At 41.7% G+C, this 26,280-nt stretch overlaps 1 protein-coding gene across 3 annotated transcripts in view; it reads right to left on the reverse strand.

Annotated features, from left to right (window-relative positions):
* The window catches only part of SCAI (suppressor of cancer cell invasion), a 122,967-nt gene that overhangs the window by 65,133 nt on the left and 31,554 nt on the right, over nt 1-26,280 (reverse strand). The window lies entirely within an intron of this gene.

Below are 26,280 nucleotides of genomic sequence, written 5' to 3' on the forward strand. Positions count from 1 at the left end.
CCTCCAACAGGCTCAGACAACTGTGGCTGCAAAGCAGGAAAACCGTCAGCAAGCCTAGATCTGCCGAGGGGCTGCAGGGTAACATGTGGGTGGCCGTGGAGTCAGCTGGTGGAAAAGTACTTTAGAACCTTGTGGACCTCACTGGGTGGTCCCTACATGGTCACAAGTTTCCTCTTCCCACCACCTCTTTCTACACTCCGTGCCCTAGGTGGTCTTAACAAAGGGAAATAGACCCGGGAGAGTGCAGAGTCTGGGAAGGGATTCCACACTATAGTGACCCTTGGTAAGTCATCTCCCCCAAGCGACTCCTCGACCCTGGCTTCACTCTTTAAACCCAGAAAATGATGCACAAATGAGGCGCAAATTAGACTTTCTCCACCCCTCCTCACAGAGTTCATGAGCTAAGGTGTCTATATCCCCAGGACACAGGAGTTCACAAGAGAAAATCAGAAAGTAAAACTTCAAAATAAATTCAATATGAAAGGATATTAGATACAAAGCAAGAAGAAAATATCACAATTAAGCAAATAAAAATACTGTGTATGAAAAATATAACCAAGGAAATGCACTTAATAGATCGAAGAGCAGCAAGGATACAGCTGAACAAATTAATAAGCTAAAATAAAACATTTAAATTAATAAGCTAAGACACCACCATGTCTTCTACTCTGCTAGAAGACATCAGAAAGAGATAACATACACAAAAGAAAATTGAAGAGATAAGGAATAGAGAAATGAAGGAATCAACATCCATATCACAGAATATATAGAAGAGAAAAAAGTATATGAAGGTGATGAAATACTTGCAGAGATAAACTTCTATAAACTTTCCAGAATTAAAGCAAATATAAGACCTCAAACTAAAAGGATGTGAAGAATGTTAAAGGAAAAAAAAAAGAAAGAAAGAAAAAACCCCACAGCCAGAAACATTAAAGTGAAACTTAAGAATCTAGAGAGGCCCTCACCCATTCCCAGATGGTCCAGTCCTACAGCCCGAGGTAGGGCAGAGGACAGCAGATGACCACACAGAGGGTGGCCTGCTGGGTATCAGAGCACAGACTGTGAGACTATCCACATCCATCCTAAGGGCCGGCCTGCATGGGATGGTGGAGACTGGGAGCACCGAGGAGCGATACCGCGAGGGGGGACTGGCCGGAGGAATGAGAGCCTGAGCAGGGTGAGGAGGGCATCTCCACATGGAAGAGTTCAAAGGTGGAAAGAGATATGTCGTACACAGGGGATTCATCAAATAAGAAAATCTAGGGACTTCCCTGGTGGTCCAGAGGTTAAGTATCTGCCTTGCAATGCAGAGGACAATGGTTCAATCCTTGACGAGAGAACTAAGGTCCCACAGGCTGTGAAGTAACTAAGCCCGCGTGCTGCAACCAGAGAGCCCGGGGAGGCCGGAACAAAAGACCGCACGTGATGCAGCAAAGGTCCCTCGTGCTGCCACTGAGATCCGACACAGCCAAATAAATAAAATTTACAGAGAAAAAAGAAATCTATCAGGGAAAAGGGGACCCAGAGTTCTCTCTGTAAGACAAAGGAAACACAAACATGGAAAGGGAAAAGGTTACAATAAACTGGGGGTTGAAGCTGGAGGTACGGGTGAACTAATGGATTTTTAAAAGGAGAGACAGATCTCTGGTCTTTGCTTAATCACATCCTGTGTGTGGTTTGCGTGCTTTCAGAGAGAGAGGAAGGCCCTTCTAATACACGACAGACTGGCTGTACAGACAGATTAGAGAATAATGAAAATGAACACACTACAACCACCTGCAATAATATAGATGGATCCAGCATAATGCTGAGTGAAAAGAAGCAGACCCAAAAGAACACCTATCATATGACTCCAATACGCAAGGCACAAAACAGATAAAACTAGAATTAAGGTACTGACACGCTGATCAAGAGAGTTACTTTTAGCAAGAAGGGAGGAAATAAGAGGGATGCTAAAGGTATTTTATTTCTTGACCTGGAGTTAACACTGTGAAAATTCACTGAGCCATACATTTATTATGCACAAGAAAAGGAAGAAGGAGCAGAAACACCTGACTCAGGTGGTTTCAAAAGCGAAAGTGAAGTCACCCAGTCGTGTCCAACTCTTTGCGATCCCATGGACTATAGCCTACCAGGCTTCTCTGTCCATGGGATTTTCCAGGCAAGAGTACTGGAGTGGGGTGCCATTTCCTTCTCCAGGGGATCTTCCTGACCCAGGGATCGAACCCAGGTCTCCTGCATTGCAGGCAGACGCTTTACCCTCTGAGCCACCAGGGAAGCCCACTGGTTTCAAAAGTAAGTTTTAGCAAATGCTTAAAAAATGTAACACTGAATATACTTCCCTTCCAGCATTCATTTTAAGAAAGCTAACACAATCTTGACACCAAGCGCTTACAGAAGAGCAATACAAAAGAGCAAAATTATAAGACAAAGTCCATATGATATAACCAGTTGTCATTGTCTCCAATGTTTGTGATATGAATAGACCATGGATAATTGAAATTTTAATATAAAGTACTGAACACAATTTCACTGGTTTACTACAAAGTAGACGGCAAATTCAGACTTATGAATGAAATATATACATATCTATATCAATTATGGGAGGGAAAATCCACATGGTAATCTGTAAATAAGGCTAGTTCTATAAATGTTTATGGAAGCATATGTATAAACATACATAGGTAACAATAAAAGCAGAGACAAGAAAAGGACATATTTTGTTATGGGCTGAATTGTGCCACCAAAGATATGTTGAAGTCTTTACCCCTTGTACCTGTCAATGTGAACTTATTTGAAAACAGTGTGTTTGGAGATACAATTAAGATGTAAGTTAACATGAGGTCCTATTGGAACAGAGCGAGTCCTTCATCCAATATGGCTGGTGTTTTTATAAGCTGAGGAAAAGAGATGCAGAGACAGACACTCACAGAGAGGAGAATGCCATGCAGAGTCACAGACAGAGGGAAGAGAGCCAAATGATGAAAGAGACAGAGACTGGAATTACACAGCTGTTAATACAAGCTGAAGAACTGACGCTTTTGAACTGTGGTGTTGGAGAAGACTCTTCAGAGTCCCTTGGACTGCAAGGAGATCCAACCAGTCCATTCTAAAAGAACTTAGTCCTGAATATTCATTGGAAGGACTGATGCTGAACCTGAAGCTCCAATACTTTGGCCACCTAATGCGAAGAACTGAAAAGATCTGAAAAGACCCTGATGCTGGGAAAGACTGAAGGCGGGAGAAGAAGGGGACGACAGAGGATGAGATGGTTGGATGGCATCACCAATTCGATGTACTTAAGTTTGAGCAGGTTCTGTGAGTTGGTGATGGACAGGGAAGCCTGGCATGCTGCAGTCCGTAGGGTCGCAAAGAGTTGGACACAACTGAGTGACTGAACTGACTGAATACAAGCCAAGGATTCACCAGAAGTGAGGCAGGAGGCATGGTACAGATTCTCCCTCTGAGCTTCTACAAAGGGACCTGTTTTGCCAATACCCTGATCTTGGACTGCTGGCCTCCTGCCGTGTGAGAGCACAAGTGCCTCCTGCTTCAAGCCACGAGGTTTGGAGGTGGCTGGTTACAGCAGCCCTGGGACACCAATCCCTACACAGCACAGTCCTAACATATGACATCATGGCGCAGGAGCAAAACAGCACCAGGTGCTCAAAGACCTAAGCACAGAGCATCTGGCAAATTATGGACCTGCTTTGTTTAAAATTTCTTTTTATAGGAAGTCTTGACAAAGCTACAAAAGAAACTGCTACTCTGGATTTCACTCTAAGTAAACGGTAGGCAGTACAAAAGCATGAAGGAAACGCGGAGAGAAAATGGCAGGAAGCAACAGCAGTGGAAGGGCCCCAGGCTCAGACAAAAGAGGCATTCCTGTTCCAAACACTTCCCAGTTTTGTGATTGTAAACACACAAGTAACTTTAGCTAACACTTAGAGTTGCAGGTTTTTAATCCACAAAAACAAGCAATTTACATTTGTTCTGCCTACCTCAGATAGCTGTTGTGAAAGACGGGTGTGAAAGAAGTCTGAAAACACTATATAATGTATAACATCACCATCATTATTATTCTGCAGCTTAGTGATGTTTCAAAAAGATACGAAATGACCTTGTGATTAGACTTAAAAGGGACATAGGCCCAGAGGAGAATGGAAGTATACAGGAAGTGAAACCAAAATATAATGAAAAGATTCATTCTGACAAAGTAGAGAAGATACTTATAGAAATCACATGGTAGGAAAGCGATCATTTTCTTACGCATTCAGATTTTTTAAGAAGGTAAAAGAGAGGAAATGGCTATATAATTAAGCATCAGTATTTTTCTGATGTCTGAGAAAACAAACACACGTACGTTTTCTCGGCTATAAAAATGGAATATTAATAATTGCTTCCTCATAAAGCTGTTGGACAATAAAATGAACTAATGGATATAAGATTGCCCTGTGAATTATAATGTACTGTAAAATTGTTACACATGCACTCAAAACAGAGTATAAATTGAAACAAGTACAAATAAATGTTGAATGTGTTTATGTGGGGGCAATGATGATGGTTTTGAAATATTCAATGAAAAAGGAACAAGAGGCTTGGTGCAGACGGCATCTCTCTGTATAATAGGAACCAGGGTGCAAAGCACTTTCATCTATCAAAGAGAACAGAAAAATATCCTAAATTATATACAGATTACTTTCTGAGAACTATTTTTTCTGACTTATTCCAACATGTGATAGCAGTTATGTTCTAAGCTATAATAACAACTTTAAGAGAAATGCCCAGGTACCAAGCTTCTCATGGTTCAGTACAGATAGAAATTGGATGAACTGAGGGCAAAGAGAGGTTAAGAAAAAAAGCCAAAGGAGTGCGGGCATGGAACAGTGGTGATACACTTACACAAAACCAGGAGGCCATTTGTAAGATATTGTCCAGGAGGCTACAAAGGTATCGTTTTGCCTACCAAATGAAGAGAAACAGAAGTGTTTACCTAATACGTACGCATACGAAAATTCCAGTACTTGTTTAATTGGGACACAGCACACAGCCTAACAAAAAGGAAAGGAAGTCAGTAGCTTAGGAGGCCATCTAAAAAGAACAACGATCAAAAAGATACATGCAAAAAATTATTTGTGAAGCTAATGGGGCAAGAAACACAAAACTATACAAAATGAAAGAAACAAATATTTATACTCTGGAGAATGATGTGAGGAAACACAACTTGAAGCAGCCTGAGGCTAATAAATCATAAACACTGTCTTGGGTGGAAAACCGAAAGAGGCAGCAGTCAGATACAACGTAGCTTGATGTAAAGGGTCATTTAACCACAACACAAAAACTCAAGAGGGAGCAAGACGTTCAGGCAAGAGTCCCAATCACTGACCAATGTACTACTCCTAACCAGGGCACTACTCTTGTTCAATAGGTAAAGAAGTGCAGGCCACACAGACTTTTCCTTCTTAATCACAAAGCTGGCAGGAGTCAAAGGTCATGGAGGTAGGAAGCTGAAAATGGGTACTCTGGAGATCATTTGAGGCTACCCAAAACCCAACATATCAGTATATTCTGAGAGAAGTCTGTAAGACAAGCAAACGTTAGTGATGTCTACCTGATCTGTATTGTAACATGAAGAATTTTTTAAAAACATCAAAAGATACTGGTGATTTATACTGTAACAACTTTGCTTTCCTAAATTGCATTTTTTACCTGCAATAAGCTAGAAGCAGAAGAAAGAAAATAATAAACTTTTCAACAAAAGAGGAAGTTATTGTTTCTTTCAGCAATAACTGGAGATATATGTATAATAAATATGTTACGACTTTACTGAGTTATGACTTTAGTTATCTGATCATCACATCAAAGAATGAGTGTAATTCCTAGACTTTTGAAAAGGGAAAAAGTAGAAGCAGTGACATTTTATTTTCTTGGGCTCCAAAATCACTGTGGACAGTGACTGCAGCCGTGATATTAAAAGACACTAGATCCTTGGAAGGAAAGCTACGACAAGCTTAGACAGTGTATTAAAAGCGGAGACATCACTGATAGAAGTCGCTCAGGCAGCCATCTAGAAAGAACAACTAGCAACAAGTGGCTAAGAAGAACTATGAAGAAAACACAATGGAGAGTGTGATGGGGGGGTAATATTTTAGTTGGAGTAAGTGAGATGACCTCTGAGAAGGTAACACTGGAAGGGAGACCCGGATAAAGTGACACCATGTACCAAGTGAGGATCAGGGAGGTTCAGGGTCCTGGGAGACGGAGCAGCACAAGGTGCTGAGGCAGGAATGTACTTGGTAGACTCAGGAACAGCCAGAGGACCTGTGTATAAGCACCCCCCCCACACACACACACCCCCCCACACACACACAAACACACACACACACACTCAGGAACAGCCAGAGGACCTGTGTATAAGCACCACACACACACACACACACACACACACACACACACACTCAGGAACAGCCAGAGAGCCTGTGTATAAGCACCACACACACACACACACCTCCACAGCAACACCCCCAACACACACACAGGAAGAGCAAAAGGGCCTGTCTGTAAGCACAACACACACCCCACACACACATACCAAATCACTTTGTCTGTGTTAGTTGCTCAGTTGTGTCTGCCTCTTTGCAATCCTATGGACTGTAGCCCGCCAGGCTCTTGTGTCCATGGGATTCCCCAAGCAAAGATACTGGAGTGGTTTGCCACGCCCTCCACCAGGGGATCTTCCCAACCCAGGAACTGAACGCAGGTCCCCTGCATTGCAGGCAGGTTCTTTACCATCTGAGCCACCAGGGAAACCCCAGCTCCTCATAAATAAATGTAAATAGGATTCATGGCTGCTGCTTTTCAAGCACTACATAGAAGCACCAGAGCAGAGACTGAAATCCAGATACTCAATTCCCAAGGCCAGGATCTGGTGGGCACTGAACTGCAGGCGCGGCATGCATTTTTCTGATTGACCATCTACCCAGAAAGACAACTGTAAGAGAAATGCCCAAAAAAAAAAAAAATTAAAAAAAAAAAAAAGAAAGAAAGAAATGCCCAGGTACCAAATTTCTCAGGCCCTTCTTCCAGACTAATGACAAACCGAGACAGCATATTAAAGAGAGACGTGTATTTTCTTTCTTTTTGGCCATGCCACATGGCTTGTGGCATCTTAGTTTCCTGACCAGTCATCAAACCTGGGCCCCAGCAGTGAAAGCTCCCAAGTCCTAACCACTGGACAACCAGGCGATTCCCAAGACTGCCTTTTTCTAATTGCACATAGGTTCCAAGGAAGCCCCTTGAAGCTCCTCCTATAGGACTTTCATTTCAGAACAGTTTATTGGATCTACAATCATCAAAGTGGTGTTAATAAGCCTGTCAACTGAAAAATGGAAATAGACTAATTATGTTGAACTAGATTCTATAATGACATTTATTAACAAAGAGTTATAATGTGAGATAATCGCAACTTTTGTTGTTCTTCTTCATTTTGATAAAAATTTTAATCTAGTAAGTTAAAATGAGGCTGGGTGATATATACTGGATCTGGACTCTGAAGACCCAAGTCTCAATTGTGCCATTTTCCCCAAGTCATTCAGCTGACAGTTTAACCTAACTTCAGATTACTCACTTGTAAGGTAAGGATAACAAATATTGCCCTATCTCACCACTGTGAGAAATTCTATTCAAATGGAAATACTTTTTCTTATTAAGACATCAAGTAAAAAAAAAAAGCAAATACAATTATATTAAAATAAAAACAGACACTGGTTTTATTAAAGAAAAAAAATCTTGTATATAGCAATAGACAGTAAACTCTAAAGGTTTTTTTAAAAAAATCAAATAACACCAGGCTTCCATATTTTAAAAAAAATCAAATTCTTTGCTGCTGAGGTGCTCCATCTGTTCTCACTGCTTCCAACCCACCTAGAGGGTCCATGTGCCATGATGATAGTGATGTCATAAAAACAGGGCAACACTGCTGACTGAGGGTTTCCATGAGAGGATCAAGTGTCAAACTGATCCGAGTCCTCTCATTTGGGCTGATCAAATCTTATTCTTCTACAGCCCTCTACTCTTGCCAAATTTCAGGTCTGGATGCAGCAATTTTTTTTTTTTTTTTTTTTTAGCCAATTTAGAAGTCATTAGACTGACTTATGTGTCTCCATCTTCTCAAAATGTTCCTGATCAACACTGTCAGAAAATTTTTTTCTTTGAACTCTAAATTACTCTCATATTATAGCTCAGCTGCCATATACCAGTTATTCATCTACACTTACTAAATTGTAAGGGACTTGAAAGCAGTCGCTGTCTGAAATCTCTTTCCTCAAAGCACCTTGTGCAACGGCTTTGAATATTGTTCCCACCCAACTCCAGAAAATGAACTGATCAAAGGTAGGTGTATGCCATATGTCAGGCCCTGTTCTGGGTGCTGGCGGTAGTGTGTGTGTGTGTGTGTGTGTGTGTGTGTGTGTAAATTTAAGATACCCAAGATGACCAGAAGAAAGAAAAAGATGACTGTTGCAGAGACTTAAGAATCTGCAAGAGCTGGAGTTGTTCATCACGTGAGCATCTAGGAATGCCAAACAGTTGGCACCCAGAGAATGAAGGTAAATGTTCACTCTTCTGAGAAAAAGTTTATAATCAGATTGGGGTAGTGGTACAAGTATATTGTGAAGACAAGGAGATCCCTCCAATTCCCTGATGCTTCAGCAGACTTCTGATCTAAAGATACGCAGATGAACTTCTGATACATCAGCATGTGTTCTACAAAGATATATCTGGGTCCAGCACAGAGGTGACATAGTGGAGCGGTTAAGGACATTGGTGTTGAACTGCCTGTGCTCCAGTCCTGGCTCTGTCACTAAGTAAATAGAGCTTCAGGACACTAGCCGAGTTACTCAACCTCTTTGTGCCCCAACTTCTCCATATGTATAATGTGGATGAAAAAGGATCCGCCTCTTCAGGATTTCATGAAGATTAAATGAGAATGCATGTAAATAAAGTGTTCCAAAGAGAGCCAGGCACACATTAAATGCCTTTATCGTAGGATGACCATTTAACTTACCATCTAAACTGGGACAATCTGGTGAATGAAAAGGGATGACATCAAGACTGTGCAATAACTTAGACTGCATCAGGCGAACTGGGACATATGGTCATGCCATGAGTTAAGTGTTAAAAGAAACCAGAGACTGTGGCTGGAGGAAGCAGAGCTCCTTGCTTCGCCTCTTTACATGGAGGTCGCCCACAGACGCAGATATCAAAGATACCTGGATTAGAGTTACCTACACTCAACATGCACATTATTGTTTAGCTGCTAAGTCATGTCCAACTCTTTTGTGACCCCATTGGCTGTAGACCTCCTGGACTCCTCTGTCCAAGGGGTGTCCCAGGCAAGAACACTGGAGTGGGTTGCCACTTCCTTCTCCTGGGGATCTTCCCACTCAGGGATCAAACCTGCATTTCCTGCATTGGCAGGTGATTCTTTACTACTGAGCTACCTCCCTGCTTCACCTCTTTGCATGGAAGCCGGCCACAGATGCAGATACCAAAAGTTAACAACTGAATTAGAGTCACTGATAGTCAACATGCACATATGTTGAAGCTAAATGAGCATACTTAGTTTTTCATTGTAAATGGTTTCAATGGTAATATACCAATATCGACACAACCCCTCAAGATGAATAACAAGCATCCAACAAATACCAAGGACATGATAATGGCAACAAGCAGAAAGGTTACCTTGCTTGTTAGGTTAGGTAAGCTGTAAGGTAAGACTTGCTCCTAGCCCTCAAGAAGCTAACCACCAGTTAAATGATCCCTGCAGGTAGCTTCCTCCACTCGTCCCCAGAGGCCACCGCTATAGCAAACACATCAAGGCGGGAAGCAATCTCAGAGAAATACTGAAAAAGATGAAAAGACGACTTGAAAAAGAAACACAGCAGAAAAGAGAAATAAAGTATTTCATTATTTTACATGGCATTGCCAAATAGTTTAAGACATTCTTCAAAGAAAAAACAAAACCCACAAAAACCTGTTTGTGGCAGATAGCTTATGTTTTGGCCTACGCAGCACCCACTTCTTTCTTTGCACAATTACTGCTCTTCCATTACATGTGATCTCATTAGAAACAAAAAAACCCAATTTGGAAGAAAACATAATTCAAGAGAGAGAAAGGAGGAGGAGAGAAAATAAATCAGGGAAATTAACTATCTGATGTCTAATGTCTCAAAAAAAAAAAAAAAGAGTTCTCATGTTTTAGAGACAGGTATTGAAACATTTACAGATGAAATGATGTGCTGTCTGGGATGTGCTTCAAAATATTCAGGGTCAGGGGAGTGGATGTGGATATAGATGAAGTAAGATTGGCTATGAATTCATCATTATTGAAGCTAAGTGATAAGTATACTGCAGTTAATTTTCTATTCCATTTAATTTTCTCTAGATTTAAAATTTTTCAAAAGAAAAAACATTTAGTTCATACACAGTATGGCCTTAATTTTATAAAAGCATGTCTCTTCTGTATATATGCAAGGAAAGCTATCTGGGCTAATGTTCACCTCGTGTCAATGAGGTGTCAACACTTTCAACCTTGAACTTTCTACATTGTTTGAACTCAAAGTAGTAATTATGCATTGCTGCTACTGCTGCTAAGTCGCTTCAGTCGCGTCCGACTCTGTGCGACCCCATAGACGGCAGCCCACCAGGCTCCCCCGTCCCTGGGATTCTCCAGGCAAGAACACTGGAGTGGGTTGCCTTTCCTTCTCCAATGCATGAAAGTGAAAAGTGAAAGTGAAGTCGCTCAGTCGTGTCTGACCCTCAGCGACCCCATGGACTGGAGCCTTCCAGGCTCCTCCATCCATGGGATTTTCCAGACAAGAGTACTGGAGTAGAGTGCCATTGCCTTCTCCGAATTATGGATTACTTCCCCCCAAATTTCATAGGTAACTGACCGGCGTGCTAAGAGCGGCCGAGAGGAGCTACCCCACGTCCAAGGTCAGGGGCAGAAGCCGGGAGGACCCCATGCCCGAAGGGCAGTGGCCAAGAAGAGTTACCCCACGTCTGAGGTCAGGGGCAGCGGCCGAGAGTGTCAGGCTGCGACGGCGCAGGAATGGCTGAGAGGAGCTACCCAAGTCCGGGGTCAGGGACTGTGGCCGGGAGAGGCTACCCCACGTCCGAGGTCAGGGGTGGCGGCCGAGAGGAGATACCCCGTGAACGAGGTCAGGGGCGGCGGCCGGCCGGGAGGAGCTACCCTACGCTGGAGGCCAGGGGCAAGCGGCCTGGAGGACCAACCCCAGGCCTGAGGCCAGAGGCGGCGGTGGGGAGGACCAACCCCACGCCTAAAGAGCAGTGGCTCTGCGGGCGCAGGAGGGCCTAGAGGAGCTATCCCACGTTGAAGGTCAGGAAGGGCGGCGGTGAGGAGATACCCCTCGTCCAAGGTAAGGAGCAGCGGCTGCGCTTTGCTGGAGCAGCCGTGAAGAGATACCCCACGCCCAAGGTAAGAGAAACCCAAGTAAGATGGTAGGTGTTGCAAGAGTGCATCAGGAGGCAGACACACTGAAACTATACTCACAGAAAACTAGTCAATCTAATCACACTAGGACCACAGCCTCGTCTAACTCAATGAAACTAAGCCATGGCCGTGGGGCAACCCAAGACGGGCGGGTCATGGTGGAGAGATCTGACAGAATGTGGTCCACTGGAGAAGGGAATGGCAAACCACTTCAGTATTCTTGCCTTGAGAACCCCATGAACAGTATGAAAAGGCAAATGATAGGATACTGAAAGAAGAACTCCCCAGGTCAATAGGGGCCCAACATGCTACTGGAGATCAGTGGAGAAATAACTCCAGAAAGAATGAAGGGATGGAGCCAAAGCAAAAGCAATACCCAGCTGTGGATGTGACTGGTGATAGAAGCAAGGTCCTATGCTGTAAAGGCAATATTGCATAGGAACCTGGAATGTCAGGTCCATGAATCAAGGCAAATTGGAAGTGGTCAAACAGGAGATGGCAAGAGTGAATGTCGACATTCTAGGAATCAGAGAACTAAAATGGACTGGAATGGGTGAATTTAACTCAGATGACCATTATATCTATTACTGCGGGCAGGAATCCCTCAGAAGAAATGGAGTGGCCATCATGGTCAACAAAAGAGTCCGAAATGCAGTACTTGGATGTAATCTCAAAAACGACAGAATGATCTCTGTTCGTTTCCAAGGCAAACCATTCAATATCACAGTAATTCAAGTCTATGCCCCAACCAGTAACGCTGAAGAAGCTGATTTTGAACGGTTCTATGAAGACCTACAAGACCTTTTAGAACTAACACCCAAAAAAGATGTCCTTTTCATTATAGGGGACTGGAATGCAAAAGTAGGAAGTCAAGAAACACCTGGAGTAACAGGCAAATTTGGCCTTGGAATACGGAATGAAGCAGGGCAAAGACTAACAGAGTTTTGCCAAGAAAATACACTGGTCATAGCAAACACCCTCTTCCAACAACACAAGAGAAGACTCTACACATGGACATCACCAGATGGTCAACACCGAAATCAGATTGATTATATTCTTTGCAGCCAAAGATGGAGAAGCTCTATACAGTCAGCAAAAACAAGACCAGGAGCTGACTGTGGCTCAGATCACGAACTCCTTATTACCAAATTCAGACTTAAATTGAAGAAAGTAGGGTAAACCACTAGACCATTCAGGTATGACCAAAATCAAATCCCTTATGATTATACAGTGGAAGTGAGAAATAGATTTAAGGGTCTAGATCTGATAGATAGAGTGCCTGATGAACTATGGACAGAGGTTCGTGACATTGTACAGGAGACAGGGATCAAGACCATCCCCATGGAAAAGAAATACAAAAAAGCAAAATGGCTGTCTGGGGAGGCCTTACAAATAGCTGTGAAAAGAAGAGAAGTGAAAAGCAAAGGAGAAAAGGAAAGATATAAGCATCTGAATGCAGAGTTCCAAAGAATAGCAAGAGAAGAGATAAGAAAGCCTTCTTCAGTGATCAATGCAAAGAAATAGAGGAAAACAACAGAATGGGAAAGACTAGAGATCTCTTCAAGAAAATTAGAGATACCAAGGGAACATTTCATGCAAAGATGGGCTCGATAAAGGACAGAAATGGTATGGACCTAACAGAAGCAGAAGACATTAAGAAGAGGTGGCAAGAATACACAGAACTGTACAAAAAAGATCTTCACGACCCAGATAATCACGATGATATGATCACTCACCTAGAGCCAGAGATCCTGGAATGTGAAGTCAAGTGGGCCTTAGAAAGTATCACTACGAACAAAGCTAGTGGAGGTGATGGAATTCCAGTTGAGCTCTTTCAAATCCTGAAAGATGATGCTGTGAAAGTGCTGCACTCAATATGCCAGCAAATTTGGAAAACTCAGCAGTGGCCACAGGACTGGAAAAGGGCAGTTTTCATTCCAATCCCAAAGAAAGGCAATGCCAAAGAATGCTCAAACTACTGCACAATTGCACTCATCTCACACGCTAGTAAAGTAATGCTCAAAATTCTCCAAGCCAGGCTTCAGCAATATGTGAACCGTGAACTTCTGATGTTCAAACTGGTTTTAGAAAAGGCAGAGGAACCAGAGATCAAATTGACAACATCCGCTGGGTCATGGAAAAGCAAGAGAGTTCCAGAAAAACATCTATTTCTGCTTTATTGACTATGCCAAAGCCTTTGACTGCGTGGATCACAAGAAACTGTGGACAATTCTGAAAGAGATGGGAATACCAGACCACCTGATCTGCCTCTTGAGAAATTTGTATGCAGGTCAGGAAGCAACAGTTAGAACTGGACATGGAACAACAGACTGGTTCCAAATAGGAAAAGGAGTACGTCAAGACTGTATATTATCACCCTGCTTGTTTAACTTATATGCAGAGTACATCATGAGAAATGCTGGACTGGAAGAAACACAAGCTGGAATCAAGATTGCCGGGAGAAATATCAATAACCTCAGACATGCAGATGACACCACCCTTATGGCAGAAAGTGAAGAGGAACTCCAAACCCTCTTGATGAAAGTGAAAGTGGAGAGTGAAAAAGTTGGCTTAAAGCTCAACATTCAGAAAACGAAGATCATGGAATCCGGTCCCATCACTTCATGGGAAATATATGGGGAAACAGTGGAAACAGTGTCAGACTTTACTTTTTTGGGCTCCAAAATCACTGCAGGTGGTGACTGCAGCCATGAAATTAAAAGACGCTTACTCCTTGGAAGGAAAGTTATGACCAACCTAGATAGCATATTCAAAAGCAGAGACATTACTTTGCCAACAAAGGTCCGTCTAGTCAAGGCTATGGTTTTTCCTGTGGTCATGTACGGATGTGAGAGTTGGACTGTGAAGAAGGCTGAGCACCGAAGAATTGATGCTTTTGAACTGTGGGGTTGCAGAAGACTCCTGAGAGTCCCTTGGACTGCAAGGACATCCAACCAGTCCATTCTGAAGAAGATCAGCCCTGGGATTTCTTTGGAGGGAATGATGCTAAAGCTGAAACTCCAGTACTTTGGCCACCTCATGAGAAGAGTTGACTCATTGGAAAAGACTCTGATGCTGGGAGGGATTGGGGACCAGAGGAGCAGGGGATGACAGAGGATGAGATGGCTGGATGGCATCACTGACTCGATGGACGTGAGTCTCAGTGAACTCTGGGAGCTGGTGATGGACAGGGAGGCCTGGCGTGCTGTGATTCATGGGGTCGCGAAGAGTCAGACACGACAGAGCAACTGAACTGAACTGCCCCCAAATAATGGAGTGATATTGCTTAAATTGAAAGCCTAAAGTCCAATATGACAACAAATATGTTAACACTGGTTAAATTTGGTGTATGGATCATTATATTCTATTTGTATTTTCTGTATTATTTTTAATGTAAACATTAATCAAGTACTTGTGAAGATTCTCTAACGTAGGTTTCTCAACCTTGGCACTAACAACTGGGGCCAAATAATTCCTGGTTGTGGGCGGCTTTCTTGTGCACTCTAGAGTGTTAGCTGCGTTCCTGGCCTGCACCCGCTAGACACAGTAGCACCACTACCACTCTTCCTGTCGTGACAACTGCAAACACCTGCGAAGTGAAGTGATGTGAAGTCGCTGAGTCGTGTCCACCTCTTTGCGACCCCATGGACGGCACCAGGCTCCTCCATCCATGGGATTTTCTAGGCAACACTACCGGAGTGGGTTGCTATTTCCTTCTCCAGGGAATCTTCCCGACCCAGGGATCGAACCCAGGTCTCCCGAATTGTAGACAGACGCTTTACCATCTGAGCTGCAAACACCTGTGGGCATTACCAAATGTGCTCTGGAAGGTAAAACCACCCTTAAGAACCATTGCTCTAACATACCATATAACAGCCGAAGCATTCTCGATTCTGTAAAACACAAATTTCCCAATCCTTAGATATAGCCTGCATATCTAAAAATAATTTTCAATACTGTATCACTTGCTCTCTTACTCTAAATACTCTACTTGTAGTTCAGACTACTTCAAGTAGATAAACCAGTTTTGCTGCTGCACATTTAGTGATTCAGTAAACATTATACTACTTTTGACACTTCTTTTATTTAGCTCCAAAGCCTGAAACTAAAAGCCTCAGGCTATATATAGTACGAAAACCTTCAAGAATATGGGGGGAAAAGCATTAAAAGGTTACATAATCCAATCTTCTTAAAATTGACTTCCCAACCTTTGGTCAAACTAAACAGTCCCTAAACATGCCCCAAAGGAGAGTAACTCACACAAAGATGAAAGCTTAAAGAATAATACAACTATCACCTCGCTTCTTACTACTCAAATAAGATCTGCAGACCAGAAACATCAGCATCACAGCACAGCTCGTCAGAAATGTAGAATCCCAGGCTGCCTCTCAGACCTACTAAATCAGAATCTGCATTTTAAAAAGCTCCCCAAGTGATGTATACCCACATTAAGTCTGAGAAGCAGTGATCTAGCTTTATACCAACTTTCTCAAAGCTGAAGCTTAGAAGGCTATATTCTTATAATACAGAGAACAAGTTTCTTATACTTAGGGAGATGAAAGAAGAACTGTATAATTACACAACAGTCACAGGGTAAATCCTTCCCAGCAGCAGGGTCTTTTCCAATGAGTTGGTTCTTCCTATCAGGAGGTCAAAGTGTTGGAGCTTCAGCATAAGGCAAAAGCAGAAGGGGGCATCAGAGAATGAGATGGTTAGGTAACATCACTGACTCAATGGGCATGAATCTGAGCAAATTCTGGGAGACAGTGGAAGAGAGAAGAGCCTGGTGGGCTGCAGTCCATGGGGTGGGATATAACTTAGCAACTGAACAACAGCAACACAGGGTAAAATAAAAACGAATGGAATCCACCTCCATCACTCCCCTCAAAAAAAACCTATCTGGATTCTTTATACTGAGCCACCTGGTAAGCCTAATCTCATGAAACTAATCTCAAAGCCTTATTTTAAAATCAAGCTGAGAAATCCAAATAGTAATCTATAATGGAAATCTTACATTAAGAAAGAAGAACTTTGTCCTTGAAAAGAGTAAAGCTCATCTGAATAACATAAAGCTATATAGTTTCTAAACCTGGCTGATTATCCTGGAATATTTATTTTTTAAAAGATAAAGATTTCTGGGACCTACTTCCAGATATCATGATTAAAGACAGCTGGGATTTCCTTTTTTTTTTTTTGTTTGAGCCATTTCTGATGATTAGTTCCATTTAAAAATCACTGTCTTAGGAGCTTTTTTTTTAAAAAAGAAACCATTTTCGTTCTCATTACATTTTTAAATAATGGGTATGCATTTGGCCTATTTCAATAACCTCTAGATAATAAAAGAACAAAGAAAGGGACTAATGAGTCCTGGGGAAAAAAGTTTAGATGAAAGTGAGATTCTGCTGCTGCTGCTGCTAAGTCGCTTCAGTTGTGTCTGACTCTGTGCGACCCCATAGACGGCAGCCCACCAGGGTCCCCCGTCCCTGGGATTCTCCAGGCAAGAACACTGGAGTGGGTTGCCATTTCCTTCTCCAATGCGTGAAAGTGAAAAGTGAAAGTGAAGTGGCTCAGTCATGTCCGACTCCTAGTGACCCCATGGACTGCAGCCCACCAGGCCCCTCCATCCACGGGATTTTCCAGGCAAGAGTACTGGAATGGGTTGCCATTGCCTTCTCCGAAAGTGAGATTAAGTGATGTCAAGTCACCACACCTAGAAAAAAGGTTGGTGAGCTCGTCAGCAATTGTGTAGTGGCCTGGAAGAAAGGAATCATTTCTTGAGTGTCCAGACGTGAACTCACTTCTAGAATGACTAGAGCTAGCAACCTCCTTTAGCAACTCAGTGTGCGTAGTGGAGCTTAGACAATTTTTCTTAATGAATTAAGGATTTTATGAAATACCTACTAGATTTGTTACACTACTCTGTGCAAGATAAGACTGCATCAAAGCCTCTAGAAAGGCCTGGAATTTAAAAGAAAAAGAAGGAAGAGAAGTAGGAAAAGAGGTGGAGAAAAAGGGAGGAAAAGGGACAAAAAGGAAGAATTTTTCCCCAAAAAAGAATTTCAATAGCAGCCGAGTGGGCTACTTCATGAATCTGTCCATTTCTTTTTCTCTCTGTTGTCACTATCCTAATCTAAATCAATATCATTTATACTGCAGTCTCACAACTGGTTCTCCCCACTTCTACTACTGAACTCCTTACTGCCTTCTTGATCAAAGAGCCAGAGTAATCTTTTTAAAGTTCCTTGAGATAGAGCCAGACCCAGAAATCACTAAGTTCAGAAGTCATTCCTGCAACAGATGCACAGGCAGAGTTCAGAAAGGTGGCAGCAGCATCTGTCTTAGTCCATTTGGACTCCTATAACAAAATATCAGACTGGATGGCTTATAAACAGCAGACATTTATTTCTCACAGGGCTGGAGGCTGGAAGTCTGAGACAAGGGTGCCAGCAGGGCTGGTTGAGGACTCTCCTGGGTGCACACTTCTTGTGGTGTCCTCAAACATGGAAAGGCACTAAGGGATCTCTCTCCTTCCCCTTTTACAAGGCACTAACCCATGGGGTTCCACTCTCATGACAGAGGCACCTCCCAAAGGTGCCACCTACTCATACCACCTCTGGGGGGTAGGATTTGAATGCATGTATTTTAGGGGAACACACTCAGATTGTTACAGTATCACTAAGCATACAGCTCTCTTCAGGTGGTATGACTTTGGCAGTAATTCCAGGCCTTTTGACAAAGTCTCTTGTTCCTGCCTGTTTTCTGAACCAGATCCTCCAGTCTTTTCATCAAGTGCTATGAAGTACTTGACAATCTTCCAATAAATTCCTTTTTTGCATAAGCTGGCTGGAATCAGAACCTGTAATTCTCAACCAAGAAAACTTTTTGGAACAATGCCGTGCCTTTTTCCTTTATAAAATGACCTGTCACTAAGTTTAGCCTTCCAAAAATGGGTATAATTAAAAAGCTGACATTCTAAATACCATGCAGGTCACTAATCTCCTGAAAACAGCTTTCAAAATGAACAATTCCCATTTTATTTCTTGATTAAACATCTCCTCTGAGCTTGCATCTGGTCAGCTAACTATGGCTGAAGAAACAGACAATCAAGCTGACTGGTCTCATTTTCAATTTATGACCTCAAACCAGGCACTCCACTCGATTTCCCGAGTCCATTCACCATTTATCTCTCTACAGCATTATGCCACACCTCCTCCTTGCTCCTCAACATCCAACAGCACATCCCCATCCTCACTTTGCAGCTGATGGCAGCTGTTCTGTATTTCACTGAAAAAAGAGGCAATCAGGAAAGTATGGTTCCACAGACTTTCAACCACATCTGCACCAACCTACCTGCACCTGTAACCATACACACTTCTCAGTCTTCTATTACCTTGACTGAACTGCACTCATCTCTATTTATGTGTTAGCTCTCACATCCCTATTATTATTTAAGGACATCAGCCCAGCAACCATTCTCTTTCTGCAGCATCACCAATCATCTCTTCTATACTGCAAAACTGTTATCATTATCTCCCAACTTAAAAATTCTCAGCCAAAGCAATCTAAAGAGAGAAGAACAAATTTGGAGCATCATGCACTTCTAGTTTCAAACTATGTTAAAAATCTATAGTAATTAGAACAGTATGGAATTTGGCATAAAAACAAACACATATGTCAAAAGAACAGAGAGCCCAGAAATAAACCCACACACATATGGCGCGCGCACACACACACACACACACACACACACACACTCCTTATGACAAAGCAGCCAAGAGTGAACAATGGGAAAAGAACAGTCTCTTTAACATATGGTGTTGAGAACATTGAACAGCCATATGCAAAAGAATGAAACTTGGCCACTACCTTACACCATACACAAAAATCAACTCAAAATGGATTAGACTTGAACATAAGACCTGAAACCATAAAATTCCTAGAAGATAACATAGGCGGTAACTCCTTGACATAGGTCTTGGTGGTGATTATTTGAATCTGACATGAAAAACAAAAGCAACAAAACAAAATTAAACAAGTGGGACTATATCAAACCGAAAAGCTTCTGCATGGCAAAGGAAACCATTAAAATGAAAAGGCAAATGGGAGAAAATATTTGCAAACCATGTATCTGCTAAGGGGCTAATATCCAAAATATAGAGAGAACTCATACAACTCAATAGCAAAAAAAAAAAAAAAAAAAAAATGTTGATTATAAAATGGGCAGAAAATCTGAACAGACTTTTTTCCAAGGAAGACCATGGCTAATAAGAATATGAAAAGACGTCCTCATCAGGGGGAGAAGGAAATGGCAATCCACTCCAGTATTCTTGCCTGGAGAATCCCAGGGATGGCGGAGCCTGGTGGGCTGCCGTCTGTGGGGTCGCACAGAGTCAGACACAACTGAAGTGACTTGGCAACAGCAGTAGCAGCCCTTATCAGGGAAATACAAATCAAAACCACAACGAGATACCACTTATCATCTGTTAGAATGACTATCAAAAAGACAAGAAATAACAAGTACTGCTGAAGATATGGAGAAATGAGGACCCCTGTGTACTGTTTGTGGGAATGTAAATAGGTGCAGCTACTATAAAAAACAGTACAGATGTTCCAAAAAATTAAAAAATAGAACTACCATATTATCTACCAATTCCATATCTGAGTATTCATCCAAAAGAAATAAAAATACCAACTCAAAAAGATATATGCACCCCTGTGTTCACTGCAGCATTATTTACAATAGTCTAGATATGAAAGCAACCTAAGCATCGATCAATGGATGGATGGATAAAGAAACTGTGGTGTGTATATATACACAATTGATCACTATTCAACTGTAAAAAAAAGAAAGAATTTTGCCATTGGTGACAACATGAATGGACATCGAAAGCATTACGCTAAGTGAAATAAGTCAACCAAAGAGACAGCCCAATGCAGAACAATTCCAAAAGGCCACTTTAGCACCAGAGCTCTCTGGGGAGTCAGCCAAGATGTGGTTTAGGACTACATCACAGTTCAACTTCTCTACTTGCCAAATCCTAACTCTTTCCTATTTCTTCCACAGGTGCTAAACATCTGGACACTCCTTAACATCCCATAGATTACATTCTGTCTCAAATTCTGCTTCCAGAAGACCCCAACCTGTGACAGTTAAAAGAAAAAACAGATGCTTGCTGCTGAAACTAAAAAAAAAAAAAGTCAAAAAACCACATCCCTATGAAGTAAAAATGAACATCCTTGTAATAGGCCTATAATATGCATTCTCTCCTACAGAAAAGGCTGCATAATAACAGACTGCTCTATTTTCAACAGAGCATAAGGTCAACTGTAAAAACTACTATTCTGGGTATCCAGTTGTAGCCAAGTAATCAAGTTATGGCCAATCTGATTTGAGCTGAAGTGATGTGTATAACTTCCAGAACTTGTCCTTAGAAGAAGTAAAGTGCCCTCTACATCTGATCTTTCTGCTTTTTGTGAACAGGAATATGGACAAAATGTTCAGCATCTTGGACCGTGCAGATGCAGGCAATAACCCAGTGATGCTACAGCAACAAAGCAAAAGGAGCCTGGAACCCTGTGGAGCCACCACACTAGCCCTGGACTGTTTAAACTGGATTATTATATCCGAAAGAACTCTCTAGCTTGTTTAAACTTCTATAACTTGGGTGACAGCTCAACTGCTTTCACTCCTCTATTTACATCTCCCCCTAACCCGGTGCTCTCATTTCCAACAGCCAGCACCTGCAGGTCTTGTAGGAGGGCTACTCTCAGGCTGCCAGCACGTTTATCCCCCTCTCCCCATCAGGAGGGGTCCTTCAGCAATGACAGACAGGAACAGAAGTATAAAGTCTCTGCTTTCTTTCTTTGTCCCTGATAGTGGCAGCACTTAGGTATAAGCTCCAGAACTCCCCGGAAAGACTAAGCCAAAGTTGTCCTCCTTGGGGCTTTGCTTTACATTTGCTTCGTAGCCTCAGCTTCCTTTTCCTCACTCTCTACCAGGTTTCCCAGAAACTATTTCTAGGGAAGTCACTGTCCCATGAAACCTCATCCAAAGTTCTGCTTCTGGGGAATCCTATCTGAGGCAGTAGTCATTGAATATTATCAATGAGTACCATCTCAATTCTCTAGGATGACAACTGTACACCATTTCAAATCTTCTTCTTTGCATGATCAAATATATGGTGATTCTCTTAAATGAAAATGTAATTATATGGTACAAACTATTCACCTTGCCTTTTTCATTTAAAATATTTCATGGATCATATTCCATGACAGTAAAATTTATATATACTTCAAAATTTTTAAAGATGCATGGGTTGCCTATAAAGTATAAATCAGTATCCAAAAAAAAATATTTGGGGGGGATAGAAGTAAAGAAGGAATTTGTAAAGGAGTGGGGAGAATTCTTTGGTTTATCTCTGTAATTCTGCTCCTCAATAAGAAGAAAAACTGCTAACTTTTAGGAACAGTGAAAAAAGAAGCAATGCAAAATTTGCTAAAAATAGGTAAATTTTATTTTCTTTATTCTACATTTAATACATGAATATTTAATATACCTAGATATATATATGCTGCTGCTGCTGCTAAGTCGCTTCAGTCGTGTCCAACTCTGTGCAACCCCATAGACGGCAGCCCACCAGGCTCCCTCGTCCCTGGGATTCTCCAGGCAAGAATACTGGAGTGGGTTGCCATTTCCTTCTCCATATATATATATAATTCATATTAAAAATCAGGATGTTATTCCTTTGAGTCTTGTGACTTAAGGAGGCAGGAAGAAGAGAAAGAATTGTGTGAATTGTATGTGTATTGTTAGTCTACTCTAACTCCTATTTGAAGTTTGGTCCCCCAAGGAATAGTCTTTTCTTATTGGCAAAAAATATGCTGGATATTTCAGAAGGATATGTTGCTTAAAATATACCTACATTTCAAAGAAGAAGAGATTACAGATGCTTCATAAGCCTTTAAGTATTAAATAACAGTCAATGAGCAATAGAAATTTCAACATTTCAACATCAACATTTACGCATATAAACATATTTAGAACATAACTGAAAATATAACAATAAAAATGATCTCTTATTGGATGTTAAATCTGGATTAAAAGAGACTTACTAAAGCACTGTAACATTTATTTACTATGAAATAATTATACTAGTGCACAAAATCAAACATAAGCCTTCAAAGATAAACTCTTTCAATGACAAGATTGTTTTAAAATCATTTGGCACTGTTCAATGTTATAACCAAAAAAATTTGGTAGGCCAATAACCCAAAATGCTATAACTGAAAGAGAGGCATGGTGGTGAGATGCTGGTAAATTATGAAATAGAGGATGGGGGAGGGATACACTGGGAGTTTGGGATTAGCAGATGCAAGCTATTATACACACACACACACACGTATATATATATGTGTGTGTGTGTATGTATCCGAATCACTTTGTGGTACACGAGAAATTAACACAACATTGTCAATGAACTATACTTCAATAAATTTAAAAAAAAAGAAAGAAATGGAGGTCAGATGTGGGAGAGAACTTTTTTGGTGGTGTTTTTCCTATTTGTTACTGCAAAGGAAACCTCCAATCTAGTTATTAAACTTTCAGTCTATCTGAGGTAATAGCTATTATGCCAAAAGCAATTACAGAGGCTAGAACTGGAGCTCTGAGGGTTTTGTTGTTGTTGTTTTAGCTGAAGTAAGATAATTCCTGGGTTTGTGTACTTGTGCTCTTAGCCCTTAATCAGTAAACATATTTACGATGTCAAAATTCTCACTACTTTTTCCCATTTCTTCTCTATTGGAAAAATCACAGATTAAGAAAAACCATTACCCTGGATAAATATTAAATACTACTTTTGATGTAAACATTTTTAGACAATTTTTAAAAAGCAGATCGAGCAAATGAACATGGGAAGATTACATGCATGTTAGTAAGGGGTGTTAAATTTATATTAATCACTGGTAAAAAATCAATTATTTTTTGTTTATGAGCAACTGTCTGATTGGAACAGTATCTGTAGTTTAAAACCAGTCTCTAATGACCTTTGTGAAGCTCTATAAAAACCATCGGGCTTCCCTAGTGGCTCAGATGGTAAAGAATCCAACTGCAATGCAGGAGACCTGGGTTCAATCCCTGGGTTGGGAAGATCTCCTCGAGGAGAGCATGGCAACCCACTCCAGTATTCTTGCCTGGAGAATTCCCATGGAGAGAGGAGACTGGTGGGCTACGGTTAATGGGGTCACAAAGAGTCATACACGACTGAGTGACTAAGCACAGCATAAAACCATCAGTAAAGCCCTTGACTGCTTTGTGGTAACTGTTAAATATTCTAATGTGAGGGGTTTTTTTTTTGTTTTTGTTTCACTGTGGCTATACAGAACATAAAACTTAACTATTTTAACCATTCCTCAGTTATACGGTCCAGTGGCGTGGCATGAAGGTCATTCACACTGTTGTGAAACCACCACCACCATTCATGTCCTAAACTTCTCCACTTTCGGAACCAAAACTCTGTACCCACTGAGCAACTTTCTATTTCTCCTTCCCCAGCCTCTGGCAACCACCATTCTACTTTCTGTCTCTATGTATTTGACTAATCTAAGTACCTCCTATCAGTGGAGTCATACAGTATTTATCCTTTTGTGTCTGGCTTATTTCACTTAGCATGATGTCTTCAAGGTTCATTTATGTTGTAGCATGTATCAGAATTCAACCCCTATGACACTGAATAACACTCCACTACATGTGTACAACACATTCCGTTTATCCATTCACTCGTACATGGACATTTGGGTGGTTACCGCCTTTTGACTATTGTGAATAATGTGGCTATGAACACTGGGGTCTATAAGGCCCTGCCTTCATCCTTTGATGAAAGTGGAATTATTATATCACGTAGTGGAATTATTATATACACAGAAATGGAATTATTATATCACGTAGTAATTCTATGTCTAAATCTTTGGGGAACCACCACACAATGTAAGATTTTAAAGCACAATTATTAGTGTATTCTACAGACATATGAGAAGCAGCTCTTATTTTTTGTGTTGATTGCTCACATTGCCTATATTTACCTCAAAATTTCAACTTGTAACACTTGTCAGAAGTGGCCCAGGATTTCACATTTGAAAGGTGGGAGAAAACAGTAATAATAGCAGCTATCACCTGCTGATAGATTGTGAGCTAAGAGCTCTAAGTATAAGGATGAACACACAGTACTAGCCAGACAAGAATTAAAGTACGATCTTTTCCTAAATGTCTCAGAAGGTTAACAGTCATTGTACTAGAGGTTTGGGGGAGTCAAGTTGGTCAGTTTAGATTGTCTCCTGAGGATTTTTCCAACTTTAATACATCCTGTGACTTTCTAAGAGGGGATACATTGAGCTGATGTTCAAGTGTTTTGCCTTTTGTTGAAGATCACGCTGCAGAAACGTTCTGACGTAGGGCAAGGTTTCCAATGGCAGCACTCTAAGCACTCTGATGGGGGAGGCTGTCCTGGACATTGCAGCAGGCCAGCTGCGTCCCTCTCCTCCACACACTAGATGCCAGGGGCACATCCCCACCTTAGGATGATCAGCAACGTCTCCTGGACCTCCCTGGTGGTGCAGTGGATAGGAATCCGCCTGCCAGTGCAGGACATGTAGGTTAGATCCCTGGTCCAGGGAGATTCCACATGCCTCAGGGCAACTAAGCCTGTGGGCCACAACTACGGAAGCCCACGCACCCTCAAGCCCATGCTCTGCAACGAGAGAAGCCACTGCAATGAGAAGCCCGCGCGCTGCAACTAGAGAGTAGCCCCCGCTCCCCACAACTAGAGAAAGACCATGCACAGCGATTAAGACCTGGTGCAACCAAAACTAAAAAATGCCCCCAGACATGGCCAAATGTAAAACCATCCTGGGTTGAGGGCCACTGGTCTGTTATAATGTCAGTGAATTTACCGTCTGTTTCCCCATTTAAACAGAGGTCATCAGACAGGAATGTCCTCTTTGCCTCCCGCCTCACACCTCCCCGTGTCCCGTCTTCCTCTTCTGCCAAAGGACAGCTGTTCCTCTCAGCCTCCACCCGTGTACTGGATTCCATTCCTACCTGCCTCACACCACCACCTGCCCACATGTATCCTCTGGACAGTATGTTTAATTTCTCCCTCAGACTCCAAACATGCTCACTTTTATCTTTCCTAAACAAAAGAAACAAACCCAAATCCTTTCTCCTCCCCCTCAAGTTGTCTCCCTCCTCTATGCAACCAAATTTTCGTAGGATCCCTCTTGTACTCATGGGCTCCACTTCCACTTTTCCACTTTCACTACTTTTATACGTTTACTTCTCTACCCAAGAAAATCTGGGTCTACAGCTGTTTTTCTATTTTCTCAAAGATTCCACCTTCCCTTAACTCACATCACAGGGTGTTTAAAATATTTTTGAATGAACTTCTGGAGAAAATCTTTGACCTGGGGAGCAATTTCACCACGATGTTATTCTCCTGGCTCTCTTTCCCCTTAGTGACGGCTTTCTCTGTTTCTTCTGCATCCCTAAAGACAGGTACCTATGGGGATGGTTTTCATTACTACTCTTCTAAATGATCTCCATGACTCCAAATACCCCTAGGAATTCCCTGTTCATCTCTGAGCCCACATTAAATCCTGAGCTCTAAACTAAGATTTTTTAATGGCAAGGTAGCTGCTATATATTCAAAATTATAATTTTGAATAAAAGGAACAAAAAGTAGTTATTACCATAAACAGTTACTGCCACCAAGAAATGA

Source organism: Bos indicus, chromosome 11, assembly GCF_029378745.1.
Source record: "Bos indicus isolate NIAB-ARS_2022 breed Sahiwal x Tharparkar chromosome 11, NIAB-ARS_B.indTharparkar_mat_pri_1.0, whole genome shotgun sequence".
NCBI lineage: Eukaryota > Metazoa > Chordata > Mammalia > Artiodactyla > Bovidae > Bos > Bos indicus.